The 20,494-nt window shown below is 26.9% G+C and overlaps 1 protein-coding gene across 2 annotated transcripts in view; it reads right to left on the bottom strand.

Moving 5' to 3' along the window:
- LOC111031811 overlaps positions 1 to 19,055 on the bottom strand; it is a 111,967-nt gene extending 92,912 nt beyond the window's left edge. The window contains exons 1-3 of one of the 2 annotated variants that reach the window (XM_022311913.1): positions 18,877 to 19,055; positions 18,180 to 18,273; positions 1,788 to 1,834 (exon numbers count right to left, since the gene is read on the bottom strand). The gene's annotated coding sequence lies outside the window, so the exon portion shown is untranslated. The remainder of the gene's footprint in view (positions 1 to 1,787; positions 1,835 to 18,179; positions 18,274 to 18,876) is intronic. The other variant, XM_022311914.1, reaches the window with a different exon arrangement.
- Positions 19,056 to 20,494: the final 1,439 nt, after the last annotated feature.

The raw sequence follows: 20,494 nt of genomic DNA, 5'->3' as shown, positions 1-20,494 counted from the left end.
TTCTATAGCACATATCCATACAATTTATTCTATATAGAGTCATAGACACAGTGTGTAATGTGTGTAAGTTGTGCTCAAAATAAAAATGAAAAATACAAGTAAAAAATATGTGTAGTGAATCGATTTCAATCGACAATAATTATTATAGACTATAGTAGTATAGTGTAATAATTATTATTACAATAATAGTTAAAGTCGGACATCGAAATAATATAATATTCTTTAGAATATAATAATATAGTTATTCCGTCTTATTTTAGTCATAGCTCCAAACCATTGTCAACATTAAGTGGGACGTGACATTTTCCACAGTTATCATTCTTATTTCGATCATTTCAAGTGTTTTTTTAAAACTCCCAAAAATAAAGTGCCTGCTAAAAAAACAATATACTCTCCACCTAATAATAATGACTTCTCTATGTATATAAAAACTATTTGAGGATACTAATTTTTCGTGAAATTCTAAACTACGAAAATACTCTTTTTGGTAAAAATAAATTGTTTTGATTTCTCATAGATATGAACTTTTCTATAATATCCTTATTAAACCATAAAAAAAAGTTCAGGTAATAAAGTTGTTATATTGTTATATTTATGAATAAAGTGTATATTATATTAAACTAATATTTATAGATTAAATATTTATGTATTTATGAACATAGGGTCAAATAATTAATTTAATTGGTATAGGTAGGTACCTATATTATTAATTATTGTAATTAACCATTATTATTATTATTATTATTATTATTATTATTATGTAAGACATATAGATTATAGGTACTTATAAAAACTATTCGAAAGAATGTACGTTTTATTTTTTCAGTAAACAAATTATTATAAATTTTGATCACAGTTGATGCATTGCTCATAATAATCAATAATCATATTCATTATTATAAAACAATCTTTAAATAGGTCCAACCAATTGTATTATCATAGTAAACGAAGCTGACTCTTTATTACGATACCCATACCTATAGATTGAAATGTCTTAAATTGGTTAATTTAGCTGATAATACCATTGCGCCACGAATAAGTTTTTAAATTAAAAAAATATATTGTACTATAATGAAAATTACAGAATTATTTTCCGGCTTACAAAACTTACAAAAATGTGAACATTGTTCAACTAGCGCAATAATATAATACATCAAACTTTTAAGGGATAAGTGTACGTGTATGTTTTTTTGTTTCAGAAAAATATGGCTAATGGATATTTATGAACTTTAGTAAGTAAGACGTTAGCTTACATTTTTATTTTTAGCTCCTTTTTTGTATCACTAATTTATAATAAAATGCTATTCTAGCGGCTTAAATATAGCCAAGGTTTTCTACATCTGCGGATATAATATGTGATAGTCATTGACACGGAAAAACCTCCAATGTGAAAAATGTATGATTCTGAGGTTTGGTATCCTTGGATTCACAAAACGATAAGCTTTTAATCACGGACTAAGATAGGTTAGATTATCTTAGTCCGTACTTTTAATGGATACAATTTCCAATGTGATATCTCCGTATACTAGTGTAAGGTCTATGGATATCTCCATTGTAGAATTAATGAAAAATAATCAATACATTTTTCTGTCTGTTACCTACAATTACGTATCTACGGTCAATTAGTTTATGAAATACATCCTGTGATTTTATTTTTCTGTACAGTTTTCTTGTCATCGACGTTATGCGGATCATAGAATGTTGACTATTTTAACATGCAAGCAATGAATAGTTAATAGTGGCGATGAAAAAATAACCTGATAATTAAATAACTACTAAGTACTTACTCTTAGTTCGTTCTTGCAGTATCCAAAATGAATCGCATCTTTATATCCTATAAAACAAAATAAATCATTTTATTTACTACCTAGGTATTTGTTTTTTATATTTTCAAGTTAACAACAATTCCAATTTGTATTGTTATTTTTTACAATGAAAAATACACACAAAATATGAAATGACATTTCCCTTCACCTTGAAATAATATTCCATTATACCCTTTTTCATTTTTTAATTTTTTTAAATTTTTAAATTTATTATTACACAATTTTGAATATATCCGATCAGTTGTATTTTAGTTTAAAACATCCTACAGCGCACAGTTTTACATAATATAAAAGTACCTATACTATATGAGTACGTTTCGTAATTAAAATCACGTTTTACCATGTCGGTTAAATTTATATTCATTCCACCGTATTGTTGTTACCATATTCCCAAAATAAATTAATTATGTTTATAAAGTACGTATATATGATGGTACCTAAATGTATATTACGTTTAATTGTAATTTGTTGAATATTTAAGTATGAAAAGATAGATTTTTATCCAACTATATGTTCCAGAACTAGGTACATAGTATATGAACTAATCTGATAAATGGCTTGATTATAAACTGACATAGAATTAATTTTTTTAATTACAAATTACATATTTATTATTTACATCAACCAAAAACATTCATTTTAATTACACTTTGTAGCTTTTAAAAGTTAAATGGAATTCTACTGATGTGTTATCGTTTCCTAATCATGTTTTATTTTGAGAAATTTCAATGTTGGAAACTTGGAAATAATATCAAATGAAAAACAGATGTGATTTAAATTCTGGAAATTATGTTTCTTTAGACATAAATCAAGAGTCGGATGTCTCGACGAAACCATTGATTTATAGAGGATAGCAGAAAACCTGTACGGCATCCTGTAAATATGACAAATTGGTATGTAGGAAAATTATCAGTTTTCATCGTGGTATTGTTATGAAATTGAAAAATCAATCTTCAATGGAGGAAAAAAAGGGAAAAAATAAGAGAGAGAGAGAGAGAGAGAGAGAGAGAGAGAGTCTGAGAGATATAGAGCAAAAGAGACAGCGGTAGAGAAAAGCAAAAAAAATATATATAATATGTATATAAAAGTTTCTGCTGGGTAAGAGCAAATCCAAAGGTCAGTTAACAATATACGGAAAAACCTCGTAAATATACGAAATGTTCAATAATTTATGTGCTTTTGTTTTCAAGACGAGAAACTATAATGATGTAACTCGGTCGTATTTCGTGTACGTGCTCAGACTTGTTTTGTTTATTGGTATCACAAATCGCACAATCAACATATTAAACACACATTTTGTCACGCATCGGAAGATTTTGAATGCACGTGAAAGTAATTTAATAGCATGTGTGGACATTGGTTAACTTCAAGTTCGTATCACCATTCGCCAGTCACCACTAGCGGCCTACGTACATCGTCTAACTATTGTTGTTGAAACTATATAACAAATTTTGAGAGATACAAATACTGTCATCTTTATACCGCACAACCACGTGATTTTGTACACTTACAAAATTTGATCCAATTCGGAGGTACACGATCGTTGTTTTTAAAAGTATTTTTGAAAAAATTATAGGTATCTACGAAATTGTACGTCATTAAAAAACAATACTACGTTGAATTGTTACAGTGTAAGAGTATAATATACTACTTTGGTTGAAGTTGAAGCACTACTCCGCTCATCTAATTTTTTAATAGGTGCTTATAAATAATTAACACTACTCATTCAAAATTCGGTTTTCATGCATCAACGACAAAAATTATTCCATTTCTATGTATGCGATTAAAAATGTGTGTCGTCATTCAAAAAGTTTTAAAAAAAACTTAAAATATTTTACCAATTAAAATAGAGTTAGACTACAATATTCCTTGATAATTTTCATTTAGGTAGGTACTCAAACATTTTTTTTAAATAGTGATATTTTTAGAAATAATCAGAGTATATCATAAATTGATCACCTTATATTAGATATTACAATACTTACACCATATATCTGACTTGTATATTGTACCAAACAATGGTGTGGTGGTGTTTTAGTTTTGATAGAAAAATAAACACAACAACTGACATTTTGTAATTCAATTGTTTCACCCGATAAATATAAAGTGGGTACTATTATAGCGAACATATAGTGGAAAAGTTTTTTAAGCTAACTCAAGTTCTTATAATACTAACATATATATTGGTATTGGACATCGGTAAAATATAATACCTAAAACAATATACATTTGTGTAACGTTTTAAGTGTTACAATAGAGTAAAACTGTAAAACAATAATGTGTCAATCTTTGCAATTTCTATTTTAAAAATATCTGTTAAATAAATGCGTGTGTGTCAATTATTTTAAAATTTTTCGTATAATAATAAATGAGGTAAAACAGTTATATATTATGCACAAATATTCCAACTCATTGAGTATTTTTTGTGTTAATATATTAACTAATCTTTGTCAAAAAAAAATATAGTAAAATGAGAATTATCTTGAAAGTTTTTATTCCCTTTAAGTAATTAAATAGATTAAACCTTTATGTAATTAAAAAAAAAATGCTCGGATGATGATTTCCGTTAATATTACTACATTATCAGCTAGGTAGTAATATTGTAAGTTAATGTCTGTGGGTTGGCCACCCCACTGCGATAACGGTGCAAGATTAAATTAATTAATATCAGAAGTTAACCTTTCAAGTATTTAAAGAAAAATAAATAATTAACAGTCTACAAAAAATATTGTTCTGAATATTATTCCGATCCATCCGTTGACTTGAACACTTATCAATACGTCGAAACAGCGCATTGCTTTCTGGTTGTTCATTAAATTAATAATGAATAAATAATAATAAATGTATTTGTTAATTGTTCAACCTTGATTTTCTTTGGTCTGGTGAGTTGAAGTGTTCTGGTCGAAGGTATTCGAATAATTGACCGTCCGAGCGAAATGTGTTCGTATATAATCGATTACGAGTTATCGATAAATGGTGGTCTTTCAAACCAATGACAGCCAGCTTAACTCGACGAGAATCCCCTCGTTCGTCGAGCGGTGTCATTTGTAGCATGTTGCTTTTGCTTGTCAAATGGATTTTTCTTTCCCAATACATAGAGAATTTGAAATTGGTGGTGGGTTTTTATTATGTTCGATTTTTCGAGGTAGAAGGTAGGTGCAAGGTTGAGGGTAGAGTAACCACTCTTCTACCCTGAGTCAGGGCTATATTTTATTTTAGTGGTCCTGAAAATGACCCCGATTTTCATTGTAGTGTACAATTATATCCATAACAATAACTGTTGTGAACACGCATTGAACACAGTGATTAAGCGTGTTGGTTATCATCTTACAGAATTCCAACCCACAGTTTTTATCATAAAGTAATATTATTTATTTAAAAAGTTGATAATTTAAAGAATTAAAATGTATTTGAATGATATAAACATTAATTTACAACATTTATTTTATAATATTTGAAACAGCAACAAAAATTATAGAAACGATAATAAAAAACTGATTCAATTTGAGTTCGAGAATTAAAAAAAAAAATTAGAATAATAAATTAAAATTTTAAACGTATGAATTGAATGAAACGAAATTTTGACTTACGTATTTTACCTAGGACATTGTATATCCTGAAGTATAATAAATTGAAATCATGAAAAATGTTGAGAACTAATAAAGTGCTTTATTATTATTATTCTTATTTTGAATTTAAGAATCAAGTTGATAAACAGAAAATAAAAAAGTACATGCATACATTTTGATTAATTACCCTTTAAGCATTATTTATTGAACAAAATAATATAATTAGTTATATAGTACTTGGTATAATAGTTTACAGTTAAAGCATTATTACAAAATAACAAAAAATAATAATCAAAATAATGGTGATGTTTATTGAATATATTAACTCTATAATTTATTACCTATTATGCATCGTGTGAATTTGTTGAAAATATTCGGGATTGTCTTACTGTAATATTATAGTGAGTCTATTCTACAAAATTCGCATAATTCATCTTCATAAACTTATTTATGATTTAAATAAAAATGCAAAATGATTTATTATGTTTTAGTATTAAATATTGAGAAATATCGTCACAGTTGATATATTTTTTGTACTCATGAAATATTAATTTCTATGCCAATTTATCATATGACTGGCTTCTATAAGTTTTGATGTTATCAAACATATTTTATTTGATAATATCGGACTAAGTAAAACGGCTTTATTTGTAACTAGAATTATGTTAGTTATAGAATTGAATCACTATGTAAAAAACCATTATTCAGAAGATTAAAAACCTCATTAAACGAAATATAAAGTAATCGTTTCTTAAAGGAACATATTATTATATTTATTGCTTTAGATAAAAAATTTCATCATTTAATTTCGATGTTTATAAATATATTTAACTTAAGTAAAAATGCTCAATGTATCAAATATTAACAAACAGGCTTAAATATGAATATTGTACATTAAATCTTCAAATAAAATAAAATGTTCTGAATAACTCATGATTTGAATCGTTGAAATACCGTTGAATAAACTAAACTTACTTAAACAAGCTGTATAAATAAATAACTTATTTTTTCAGCAGTAATAATTATCAGCATTAATTCCTATGCTGAATGCAATAATTGATTCTTAAATTTTTTTAATGAAAGTCATTTTAATAATCGCACAAAATAAAACTTCACCACTCTAATTCCAATTATGTACTCCAAAATTTAAATTTAAAGTTTATAAAAGTTCCCAAGTTACTTCAGATAAACATTAAAAATGAAATTATTTTTCTTTTTCAATTTTCGATACCCATAATATGCAAATTTACAGAATATTTATCCAAAATAACTGTATAGACAATAATTATTCAGTAAAAAAATAAAAATATTACATTCGCATATGCGTGAAATTATTAATATTTTAGATTTGAAACAATTTAGTGGCTGATTAATTTATTTATCTAATTTCATGTCATGGATGATGGTAATTTATTATTATTATAATAATCTAACAGGTATACATTTTCCATTGGTTATCGATTCGTCATCATATTATAGTGGATTATGTTTTAATTTTGTTTGTCCTGCGTAATTAATTTTCACTTTTAATAACCTATGTGACATTTTCAATTATAACTACATTCGTTATTCAATTTATTGAAGAAAATACTCAACTACAAAACTTACCCCGAGGTCCCTTTCATTTCCGGACGGGCTGACAAATATGTCAAATCAAAATGCGAAAGCCCAATGCGTTTGACATTGGACTTTCCCTCTTTAACTGTCAACCAGACAAAATAAATCATTCCGAATATTATTATCATTGAACTGAATGATACAGCGATTAATATAGCGACAGAGCAGTAAAATATTATATACAGGCGTGTTTGAAAAAAATATTTAAAAACATTACGTTGAAAATAAATAAACTAATTTCATGGTACTCGTATTTTTTATGAAGTAGATTTTTAACAGATATATATCTTTTTAAGAAACGTTGATTTAGTTATTATTATGAAAATAATTTTCAATTATATTTTGTATTTTTATATTGTTGTTTTTGTTTAGTTAGGTATTTCGTAATACCGTATGTATGAAAAAGTGAATTTCATAAAAAAATGCAAACGTTCAACGTATACGATACTCAGTATAATTTTTTAACTCAAAAATAACACGCAATACAAAGAGAAATTTGTCATTTGAATGAGAATGAAAACAATGGTATGAAGTTTTTGAAAAGGGGAATGAGAGACTTTTATTAAAAATCCACTTTAAATTTAAACGTTATACTCTTGGTATTCTTGTAGCTCTATTTTTGAGTTAAATAACTTTATGGGTAGGTACAGTAAGCATTAATCATTATATCCTAGTTGTACAACTGTTTTATTTCGTTGTTAGGAGAAAAATCGATCTTGATTAACCTTAGTTTTCATAACTATGGATAGGTCCATATACTTACATATTATAATATGTTTGATCACAAAAAAATAGTGTTGATAATAAGCATTCAATAATATTGCAATTATAAACTTACACTACCTATACAATACTTTATTGTAGAAGAATGAATATGACCGTTCGAGTGTTTAATCAACATAATGACTAAATTAAAAGGACAAAAGAAATACAAATTGTTATGTAGGTAGTTGAATCGAAAAGTAGTTTTTTCATTTCTCAACGCTAAAATTATAACAACAATTATTATATTATATTAAGTGAGTTGTGTGTCTGTAGTTGTCGCAGAAAGATAATTTAAGAACAATTATCAGAATAAACTTAAAACAAATGGTATTCTATGTAATGTTGTTGCAGTGTAATTGTATAAACATACCAACTTACATTACCTAACTACTATATATTATTTAAAATAGAAACTATGTTTTTACTTTCAATGAAATATTACTAAAACGTTGTGTTAATAGATAATAATAATTATATAAAATATTCATTATTTTCTGAACAAACCTAATATTGTGATTATTTCAATGTTCATATTTTTTATTTATTTAATGTTCATAGTTTTTTCGAATAATAATAAATTTATTTGTTCTGCCTACTATTCTTTTCTCCGCGCAAATAATTATTTTTAAATTTATATTGATCATTGAAATGTTTTAATATTCAATATTGAGAACATGTTTCCGATTGCTAATCAGTTCTAATTTTAACTTGGGTGCTAGGGTTTGAGATTGGAGTTATGGGTAAAACTGCTCACCTACTTTTAAATTATTAGGAGAACTAAAAAAACCCGGAATATTAAGGTAGGTAACACTAGTTTTTGACTAAATGCAAATGTTGATTTTTTTATTGTAATTAAAAAATAAAAAAAAATACAAAATTACCAAATATTAATAAAAGCATTTTTCATGATACGTTTTAGGTAGTTATTAAAATATTTCTATTCTTTTTTATATCTTTAAGCAACTGTATTATACATTTCCAATGTTAATTTTTTTTTTATTTTTGTACCTACATCTAATATTAACCAAATAAGTATTATTATTTAAGTGCACGGATGGTTCTGTAGCATGCTGTCTATCTTCGCATAAACCAATTCATTTCGTTTTTCTCACTCTAGTATCTTTGTTACTTAGCTTTTTCGTCCTTTGAAGTTATCGTAATTACAAAAACCATAACTGACAAGATATTGCATGCCATTTTTTTTTCATAAATTATTCTTATTCATGTTCGTTTAATTGTATAACCTGACGGTAGTTGCTACTTTCTTATTCATTTTTACATTTAAATCCAACGTCTACTCTGCTAGTGGGAACTTTCGTGGAAGCCCTCTTCCATGCAGTTTTAAGCAAACAAGTATTATTATTATCATAACACAATTTGTATCGACCTCCATGTTATATAGCAAAACATACCAGGCTACAATGAATATCATAATATTACATAATATATTATAAATTATAATAAATTTAAGTTTAGATGTCGAAGGTGCATAAAAAATTAAAGTGAATCACAAAAATATTATAAATATTTAAAAAAAAGAAATATTAATAGTATCTAGGTGTTTAATTATTATGTATTTGTGTATAATGGATAGGTAATAGGCATACACTATTGCAATAAATATATAACCTCAAAAATCCTTAACTATTACTGGTAGATCACTTAAAAGTAAGGAATAAGATGATTAAATTAAATAGTCTTAAATAATATTAAAAAAAAAAAAATTGAATGAAAATTACATCCATGATATTATTATGATGGAACGGTTAATTAATACATTTAGAACATATTATATTACATGGTGTTAAAGTAAATATTACCTTTCAAAAATGTCAAGTGTGGATATGTAGATATAACAAATTTCATACAACAAAATATTACCAACTCAAACAAAAACTCAAAAAAGTGATTTAAAATAAAAAAAAAAGCAAAATAAAATATGCTAATAAATCAAAATTTATATTAATTATAAATTATAAAATTAAAAAACTATTATGGCGGACCATCGTCATATTAGAATATTAGACCCATAAGCTTACGGAAAAAGCAAAATTCCTAAAACATCTAAAATATAATTATAATTTAATCATTCGTTTTTTTAAAACCCTTGTATTACAACAACTGTTCGTATTATTATTGTATAATACCAAAGTGTAATCGACCGAAATTCATTTTATTTTCACATGGTCTTTTACTTTTTTGTTGTTAATATTATTAACTTTTACTTTACAGACTTGGAATAAGTCATCTCCACGGTGGTGGATCAAAATCAGCGGATGGTGGCCAGTGGATAGTGGCCAGTTTATGGCCACTCATCATGGAGATTACCTGTAATAAAGCCTCCGTAAACAATGGCTGGTACGTTGTTTTTCACGTCGTCGTATGAATTAAAAATATATTATGTAACTAATAATACAGGAATTGAACAATTTCAGGAACTTTAAAAGACCTTTACGAATTTTTTTTTGTAATAATTGTCGGAAACACTGTTATTATTATTGCGATGTTTCTCGCATAAATTAACCTGCTGACTGCCGTTGCCAGTGTATTGCTAATAAAAATAACTAATAAGTCATAGTTATATGAATAAGTTATCATGTAAATACTGAGAAATTGAGACTGACACACCAAGACCGTTTCCATAGTTTTTCATAAAATGCATTGAATTAAAATTTAACTAATCCATTACATAGGCATAAACTTAAAACCTTTATAAAACAGAAAAAAATTCTTTAGTTTTTTATTTATTTATTTTTAATCTTGAGACTGCGTGTTTATTGTAAGTATTAAGGATATTTAATTTCACTAAAATCTTCGTTAAGTTGAATAAGAAGCCAAGAACAACGAATATAAATGTTTAACCTTTCTGTGACCATTGGTCTGTGTGAATTTTGTGCTTTTGCGAAAAATGTGAAAATGTTATCTGTCACACTAATACATTTTCTGCTGTTATATTTTAAAGCTTCGATACCTTTTTCCCTAGGTAGTGATGACAGCGGTCATAATGGATCATAAACTTTATACGTTAGAGCATTTTCACAATATTTTGTTAATTAAAAGTCATTTAAATTTACTACCCAAGTTATAAATCTATACTATGTATGGTTGTTTGTACAGTTAGTTCAAAAAGTTATAATACGAGTATATAATATTTAGTATATAATAATATTTTATTTTAATTAATTATTATCTTATGTTTTCAGTTTAAGTCACTAGTCACGTTGTTAATCATGACTGATAACATACAGACAATTGTATTGTACACTGTTTTTATTTCCAATAACATTTGGTGAACATTTCAAATATCTACTAGGTAGAAATGCCGTACCTATCCGTATGTCGAATTTTGTTAAAAATTGGTTTTACATAAAAATTCCTGTCTTTTCCTAATTTTTTTGGGATGTTTTTACAATTTGGCCACCCAAAGAGGTGATTACATTAATTTTAATGATTTTATACCAGACAATATTATGTCAAAAATATAATCATTTTTACTGTTGCAAAAGGCGACGGTAAACACTTTTGTATTTTGGTTTTTTTTTTTAAAAACCACACAACAATGTGAAATCAATACATTCATTGCTCTGCTCAGAATTTCAAATCGTAAAAAGTATTTTTAAGTTGTATGATATATTATAATAACTTAATGATGCTTGATAACATTGAAATAAAACTTGAAAAAAATAGCCGTTACAAAAGTTTATATTATTTTATTCAGAGCCAAAGTATATACCTATTATGTAAGCACAATAATTGTTCGAACATTTCGTATTTTTAATTTTTAACAAGTGTCTACATCGTATTTTTTAAATTATTATCCAAACAATTTTTGGTTAATTCTATATTTTATAATATCATATTGGCGAATGACTAAATGGTCTTAAAATTGTACGAATTTTAATGTTTCAAGAGCAATACAAATCAAATACTATGTTTATAAAAACTGTTAGTTTGTCCTCAATAAAAGTTTGATTTTCAAATCACTCTTGTCGACTATTTCTATGATAATTATTATTGAGTAGGAGTTTTAATGTGCAGCTCTGCATTTTCAGCCAATACACGTTTGTATGTTCAAATCCGGTAAATCAAAGTTGTAATCTAAGCTTCTATGAGCTTTATTATGTGTATACCTTGTATATTATGGTACAGGGAACTTGCTAAACCCTACAGACACAACCCCCTAAAGGCTTAGTAGAGGGTTGTATGTGTTCAAAATCATTACCACACACATAACGTACATATATGTGTTTATATTCGACTAAAATGTAGTTGTAAACACTACTAAGAGTTTAACCCGTTGCCCGTCATTTCATTAAATAATGTAATTCTCTCCTATCATCCAACAGACTAAAATGTAATTCTTGTAATCAATTATTAAACATGTTTACTGTACATACAATAACATGATTTCCTTTTAAAATAAAATAAAAGTCAATATCAAAATCGTACAATATTTTTTAAGGCAATAATAATATTATATTGTTAAATCTACTTTTTTTTTGTAAATGAATAGTAATATTATATTATTAAATCAATTTTTGAATAAATCCAAAATAATATAACATCAATAATATGTAGTAAGTATTGAGAAAACGCATTTTCCATCGGTTGTTATGGTTACAGTTTTATTAAAGAAACGTGTTCCATCTTTCTCATAGATGAAAAAATAAATATATTTTAACAGAACAGAATATCGAGGTTAAAATCAACGCCCATTTTATTCCTTGTTAAATAGGCAAAATTGAAAAAACAACCTGCAAATCACTTCAAATTGATGCTCTGATATCGTTAACAATAATTTATAAAAGAAAATTACTTACATAAAAAAGGCAAATATATTATCCTCTGAATGAAAATAAAATTAATTAAATATTACAAATGTAAATTAGGTAGGTAACATAGTATCTTATTTAAAAACAATAATAAATATAAATATTTTTTAAATTATTATTTGTTTATATGAGAACGTGTAGACATTGAAAATAAATTGTCATCTCTGGTTTTTAATTTTAATCTCTGTACCAATTCAAATAAAATGAATCTGAATTAACACCTCGATAAACAGAAAATGAAGATATTTTTCACATTCTATTCAAATGTAACTTTTCAAAATATAAAACGTTTCTTAAACAGTAATGCAACATTTTTACTAATTGTTAAATAATATAAGTTAATATATGTACCTATACTACATTAGCTATGCGCTTTCGTTATCCTAGTGATCAAAACAATACGACGATTGTTATAATGCAAGTATCGCACATAATATTATATTATAACCTTTAGATCCTTTGGTATAAATGTGCTCTCCGAATACGGTTTGCAGGTGGCTTCTTTCAATTATTATTATTATTACTACTACTACAGACATTATACACGTAGATATTGTTTGCCATAATTAATTACAGTAATATAGAACGCCACCCGCGTGTAACAGTAGAGCATCGTTTGCAGAGCACGTAATCCAAAGAGCGATGGATAAATGGAGACTCGAAACTAAAAGCGTTATTTATATAAGAGACGACGACAGAGAGGAGTGGTGGAAATGAAGAATAAAATTAATCGGATCCCAGAGGACATTTCGGGATTAGTCGCGTACATAGTACATACACATGCGTAAAATGCACACACAAATAAATATCATGCACTAACACATCCATCATTCGTGCATAATATTTCAGTCGGTAAAAAAATAATAATATAATATAAATCGAACGAATGTTGTTTGGTTAAAAACCCCAGGAAAACAAAACCGAATTAAATATATTTTGATTGTTGAAAAATAAATGACTAGTAGGACGAGCTAGGGTGCTCTCTGTACACGACAAAATATTATGTACTCGATAAAAGGTGTTTTTTTTTCCATTTCATTATCCGAATGATACTATCATAACTTCCAAAAACTTATAGGTGCCGATTCATCTGCATTACACCAAAGTTTAAAGCACAGCAATTGGAAAATGTGATCATAAAAGTTTGTCAGCACGATAAAACTTTCTTATAGAGACTTGACGCAGTAATAATTTAATTTCAAATCCTTTCAGCAAACTTGTTTTTTATTTATTCAAATGTACACTATTGACACAAATGTCTGGTCTACCTGTACAACACTTCCGATATTTCACCGTTAGTGACCCTGGGTTTTAAAACATTTTAATAGTATTAACCCTTAATAAAAAAAAAGAGAAATTTAATAAGATTAAAACTCTGATTTACAACATAGCTATCCAATTTTAAAATTGAATGTTGTCATGTTTACATATTTATTTACATTTTCCCGATAGTTTTTAGAAGTGACGGCCATAATTTATTGTTTGTAAGTACATAATATATGCAGCAAATGTGAGAAACTATTTTAATTTTAAAATTTGACCAAACACTCATTCTCAGTTTTAATAAAGCTTCATTTAAAAAAAACCTAATACAATACAAATAATATTTAAAAGAACGACTTCAAACATATAATCACTCTAAAAAATGCATTAATCCTGTACATTACTAGTTTAATAAATTACACATTTATAGTTACCTACCTATAATATTATGTTCACAGATTTAACCATACTATTAGAAGTTAATAGAAATCAAATTTATTTATTTTAATAAATAATAATTGGTGAAATTTATAAACATTTATTCAAATATTAATGATACTTTATCATTATCACCCAAACCGTTTTTCTATAAGATAGGTATAATTTGTTAATATTTCTTTGGAAGTAAATGATTAAATAGATTGCATTTTAGATGTCTCAATATCAAACCACAAACATTATTTTATCACGATGCAATATAGTGAGATCAAAAGTTTACGCTTTCGTGATTTTTATTTCAAACTTCATGTGAATAAATGACTATTTTTTTTATAGAAACTGGGCGTTAAAAACTACAAAGGACATAGATGGTGCCAAGTTTACATTGTATTGTTCATGTATCAAAGAAGCTTTGATACGTGATCGGTTATTTTATATTTTTTTCATCCCACATTCCATGCAATGAATTTTGCGAGGTTTTTCAAAATATATATTGAGAAAAAATTTTACTTGTTCATTATATGTGTTATTGATAAGCAATGGTCTAAATAAAAAACATAATGTAGGTAATTAACTAAATTAATTTTAAAATGTTTTTAAGTTTATCAGCGAATAACAATCAACGTAATTATTTTCAACGTCCGTGATAAATCTATAGACACAAGGAAAAATAGAAAAATAATATCCTCTGTAAACATTTCTAGGCGTCTCTTTAAGTGTTCATATTTTTTATTGTATCCATCCAGTTAAGTAATTTACAAAAATGTAATACCTAATACAATCATAATAAATTATATTAAAATCACTGATTTAAATTTCAAATTTACAGTAGGTGCAAAATATTTTTTGAAAACTTTCATGTATGTTGAACAAATAGTTTTAGTAGTTAAAACCATTTTAACTTTTGACACGAAAGCGAAGAAATATAAAATGTGCTTACTGCTTAGAGATAAAATTACTTCTGCACCGCTCTGCCATCTTGTCTAAACTTTAAATAGTCATAGCTATAGTTGTAAACTGCAAGTTTATAGTTCTGAAAACGTATAGAAAGAATTTTCCAAACAGTGTTTAGAGTTATAATTGAACATAACTTTGAGCTTAAAAATGTTTAAAATTGGCTTTGTGAACAACATAATTTGAAGAGGACTTTACACATTATCAGGAATCCAAACTAGTACCTTGAGTGGTGACAGTGGAGCAATATGATTCTCTGATTCCGGAAATCGTGATGCGAAACAAAATGTTTATTATGTAAATGCACTGAAGAAATTTTAAAAGTCTTTTATGCACTTTCTCGCTCGAAGGGTTTTTCCTCTTAGAGGTACACTATAATAAGTAAAAATAAGACTACTGCTAACGTCATTATTATTAAAACCCCTCTGACATAAGCCGATGTAATTTGCATCTGAAAATATAAGAAAGGCACAGTTAAGAAAACCGTACTTGAGTTTTTTGTTACATTATTGTTGAACAAAAATTGACCGACAATTTTTTGCCAGTTATGAGCCCTGCGAGGTCTCTGCTAATGAAATTCGTTCAGGAATTTCCATGTCTCTAGGGAAATACGTTATGAAATAATAATGGTCGAGCAAACAGCTTTTTCCTGTAGACATTCCTTTCTCAAAACCGTCAGCTTTCTTATATTAAATTATAATGTAATTACACCTTCTTTCACCTTCTCAATGAAGTTAAATAAACCACAAGAATATTGTAATTATTTATATTTTGTCCATTTTTTTAAAAACATTTTACGACATTATAGCCAGCTAGTTTTTTGAAAACTCTAACATTACGAATACAATTAATATCGCTTATGATATCGAACTTTTTATTTTTGATATTACCAAGTATGTATATAAAGATACACTTGTAGTTGCTGCGTTGATTTTATTTACTCTTTTAGATTCTGAGTGGAGCGAGGAATATGTAGATATTATGATGATTTAAGACATTCAATGGTATTTTAGATTTTTACTCAAAAAGACTATTTTTATAGGAGAAAAAATCTTAAATCTTTAACTTTGGGAAAAACAAAAAATGAGAATTTTCAAACAAAATCAGTTTTTGACAAAATCGTTTTTGTTATTTTCTAAAACAAATCACCCTAAAATCTTTAAATATTAAACAAATGTTTTTACATTTTACATATATATATATATATATAAGTACAATTTTCAAAATATTTTGATTTGTCTAAGGTGTTTGGTCGAAATTAATTGAACCTACCATAAATTACTTAGGTTAAAATCCATTACTATATTAGCAATATAAATATGTCATAAAATATACTTATAAATATAGGCTGACAGACCGTCTACGGTACTCTCCACTCGAACCGTTTTTCGTATAAAATGATTTATTATTGAATGAAAATTTAACACAACCATTACAGTGACCTTACTCTATGACGAGGTTAACACAACGCCTATTGTATAGCAGAGGGGTTCTCGTACAATTTTTTAGTATTACACAAATAATTTCAATTCTATAAAATCAGTGATTTCATCTTTTAAAAAAACATTTTTAAATCTATTGTAAATAGTATTGATTTATTTGAAAATATGAAAGTATAATAAAAACTATCTGGCTTACATAAAAAGTAGCTTTAGTTTTCTTACTATATTTATTTTAACAGGTATTATAAGAAGACTCTTAACTTTCACTTATAATTATTAATTATAATATAGTTTGGAAACATTATTGCAAATAGTTTCATCGTATATTTAGTCATATTTTTATTGAATATTTTAGTTTCACTATTTTACATCGCATATATTTTCCTATTCGTCATTATTGATTAATTTGTATGTGTATATAATATTACTGCTACTTCGTTAGTTATTCTGATAATAATAATTGTTTTAATCAACAATAATATAAACTAAATTAACATAATATAATATATTTATTGTCACTTATAAAGTAATTAATTACAATATGCAGATACAAATATAAGACACTTAAAAATCTTTATTTACTGAATTTAATACATTTTTATAATATTGCAAAACCTAGCTAACAAGTACCTATTTTGGTACTCCTGAGTAAAGGCAATAATTTGTGTTTATATATTGTTATTGAAATGAATGCAAATATAAATTCTATCAACCAAAATACTTATTTTCAAAAATACGAATCACATATTATATTCATTTAATTTATTATTTATTTTATTGTAATGAAATATTAAATTGCAATCTAATTGTTTATTATTGAATAAATTCAGGTAGGCAACTAAAGCGCTCTTGATTTTTTGTATTATTTTGAATTTGATTCATTTCCAACGGGTACATCAGATATCCATCTATTGGCTGTTTATTATGAGTTAAAATACAAATGGATATTAGCTATATTCAATAAAACAACAATATTGTTAATGTTCCAATGTTTTGTTGTTTTTTTAATCTGTTTTAAGATGTGTTTATTTGTTATTTATATTAGTTCATCATTTAGGACATAGATCAAAGACAAATAATTGAAAATATTAACAGCTGAAAAAGCTTTAATGAGTTACCTACTTGTACAGTTATATAGGTTTATAAATAAATATAATAATATAATATATTATTACTAAATCCTCCCACGAGGGTTTATTAGTTTGAAACAATGAGATAGCCGATTTGTCCACATTTCAAAAAATACGAATATTTCCATTACCTGTTCAATTTTTATTCTGCCCGTAAATCGTTTCATATAGATCTACCCATAGAGAAAATTGAATTTTGTTTAAGACCAAAGTTAAAATATAAAAAAACGTGAACGATGTGAGACAGACGTGAATATGATTCGCTCGTACACCCTACATATCTTATAAGTATGACTACAGCAAATATAAACGAAATAACGAAAAACATTACAGAAACACTCACCGACAGCTATTCGATATTAAAATTGTATACGTGCAACCCTGGCCGCGGCGTGACGTTCGGTGGCGATACGGGTGACAGTAGTTCTGCAGCATCGCTGTTATCGCGTGATTTGTTCGCCAAAACGGTAAATTTAAATAATAATATTATCAAAACGAACATGCATATAGATATTATATTATATTATTATATAGAAAGAGAGAAAGGGAAAGAAAGAAATACCTAGTAAAAGCAATAGAGACCAGATATGTCAGCAAGTACGATAGATAGTAAAAGAGAGTGATAAAGAGACAAAAATAATTAAAACATATCAACGCATCAAATAACAATATTATTATTATAAGTGCATTAAATTTATGAGTGCATAAAATATGCACAAGTGAATTGTGAATAATACACGTGTTAGTAGACCACGACAGTTGACCGCAATTAAACGATTAATAAGACATTGTTTATTTTATACTTGGTTGTAAATGTATAATAGCTAATTACGGGGGCTACCTGCAGCTCTATCCCAAAGGTATGCGGTATAATATTATCAACTATGTATATGATAATAATAGTATTACGTTTGTTATAATAATATAATATATTATATCGAATACGTCGGAATAATAATTATTATCATCATCTGTAGACGGGATTTTGTCGCACGAATCGTAATAATACACACATAATATCATAATATTATTATACTAACCAGACGCGACAACGGCCGTGCATGTATTGTCAACGCGACGTTAATTTATCGGTTCGACCCTGCGACACGATGTCTGGCGCGACGCCGGGTTGGTGTCCGGTGGTGGATCGAGCGCGCAACGTGTCTAGTGTCCGCGTACCGACTGCCGTCGCTCCGGTCCGATCGCATCGCACTCACACAGTCACACACTCGTGTCCCTGTGTACGGAAGGTTCATCTGCGGCGGCGGCGGCGGCGGCGGCACTCGCGGATTCTGCGCAACCCCCTCGACGCACGCGATATTACCATTATTTATTATTATCATTGTATCACCTAAAATATGATATTTATACCGATATTATGTATTATTATAACATAATATATTACAATATGCACTGGGTGTTTCGTTTGTAGACGAACTCATTATGCCAAAAAAAAAAAAAAAAAACTATAATATACCTAATTAACTATATTTAAATGCTACAATTAACGGGTAAGGTTCACCTGCAGCAGCGGTGGCGTTGCCACTCGCAGATTCTGCGCAACCCAATCAACGTACTTACATGGTATTATTATTTTTATTCTATTGACATAAAGGCCGAGAATGGCTCAAGTACAGAATAATACAAATAAAATAGTTTAACAGTAAATAATTCAATTCGATTTCTACGATAATAACACGAACAAAATATAAATCTTAATGTCAACGAAAATTTAACATATTACATGACAGTGAACTCATAAAATATATAATGTTTATTTAAGTAAGAAAGAAGACTATTCTGGACTTCATTCCCAGACTCAGAACCAACAGAACCCTGCTAAGGCTATTATTATACCCATCCTTAGTTCTGTCAGTTGTAATATAAAAAGTAGGATACGTTCGAGGTAAATTAATTATTTTATGTAATTATATTACATAAAATATGATATAACCGATATGTATAATAGTATAATATTATACGTAGCGGATGACCGTTTAACGTAAGACGCACTCATTATTTCAAAACACCTATTAACGTCTATGAAAATATTTCTTTCACTTAAGTCATTGTAAAACAACATTTTTGGGAACAAATTATATTTATTAAGTTTTTTATTTTTTTGGATGACACTGTGCATTTTTAATTTGATATCAATAATAATTTCGATCTATAATAATCAAACATGGAACAAGTAGTTTATAAGTTGTATGTATTTAAATTGTATATTTTATACAATTATTATTATTCATATATGAAATTTAGATTACCTATTCAATAAATAATATAAAAACTCAGATAAAAATTAAAATTTACATTTTCAATATAAAAGTAAATATTTTGTACTGTATTTGTGCACTAGACTCGTCTGAGGATTACTTACATATAAAAACTACTTTTTATGAATATAGACTTAATAAGCTAATATTTCTGCTAGTTAAATCCAACAAATATAAAATATAATTGTTAAACTTATAAAATGTCATTAACACTGTTTTTTAATTATATTAATATATTACACCCCAACGCTCTATTGTATAGTATATGCAGTATGCACCTAAATTTATTATGTATTTTTTAGATCAATCGTGTAATCGGTATAAGTGTGCAGATCTTTATTTTATAGTATTAGAATTCCAACACTGCGTTATGTTAAAA

Source organism: Myzus persicae, unplaced genomic scaffold (assembly GCF_001856785.1).
Source record: "Myzus persicae strain clone G006 unplaced genomic scaffold, MPER_G0061.0, whole genome shotgun sequence".
In the NCBI taxonomy this organism is placed as follows: Eukaryota; Metazoa; Arthropoda; class Insecta; order Hemiptera; family Aphididae; genus Myzus; species Myzus persicae.
Note: the sequence above shows the minus strand (reverse complement) of the source record. Positions and strands in the feature narration are given on the sequence as shown.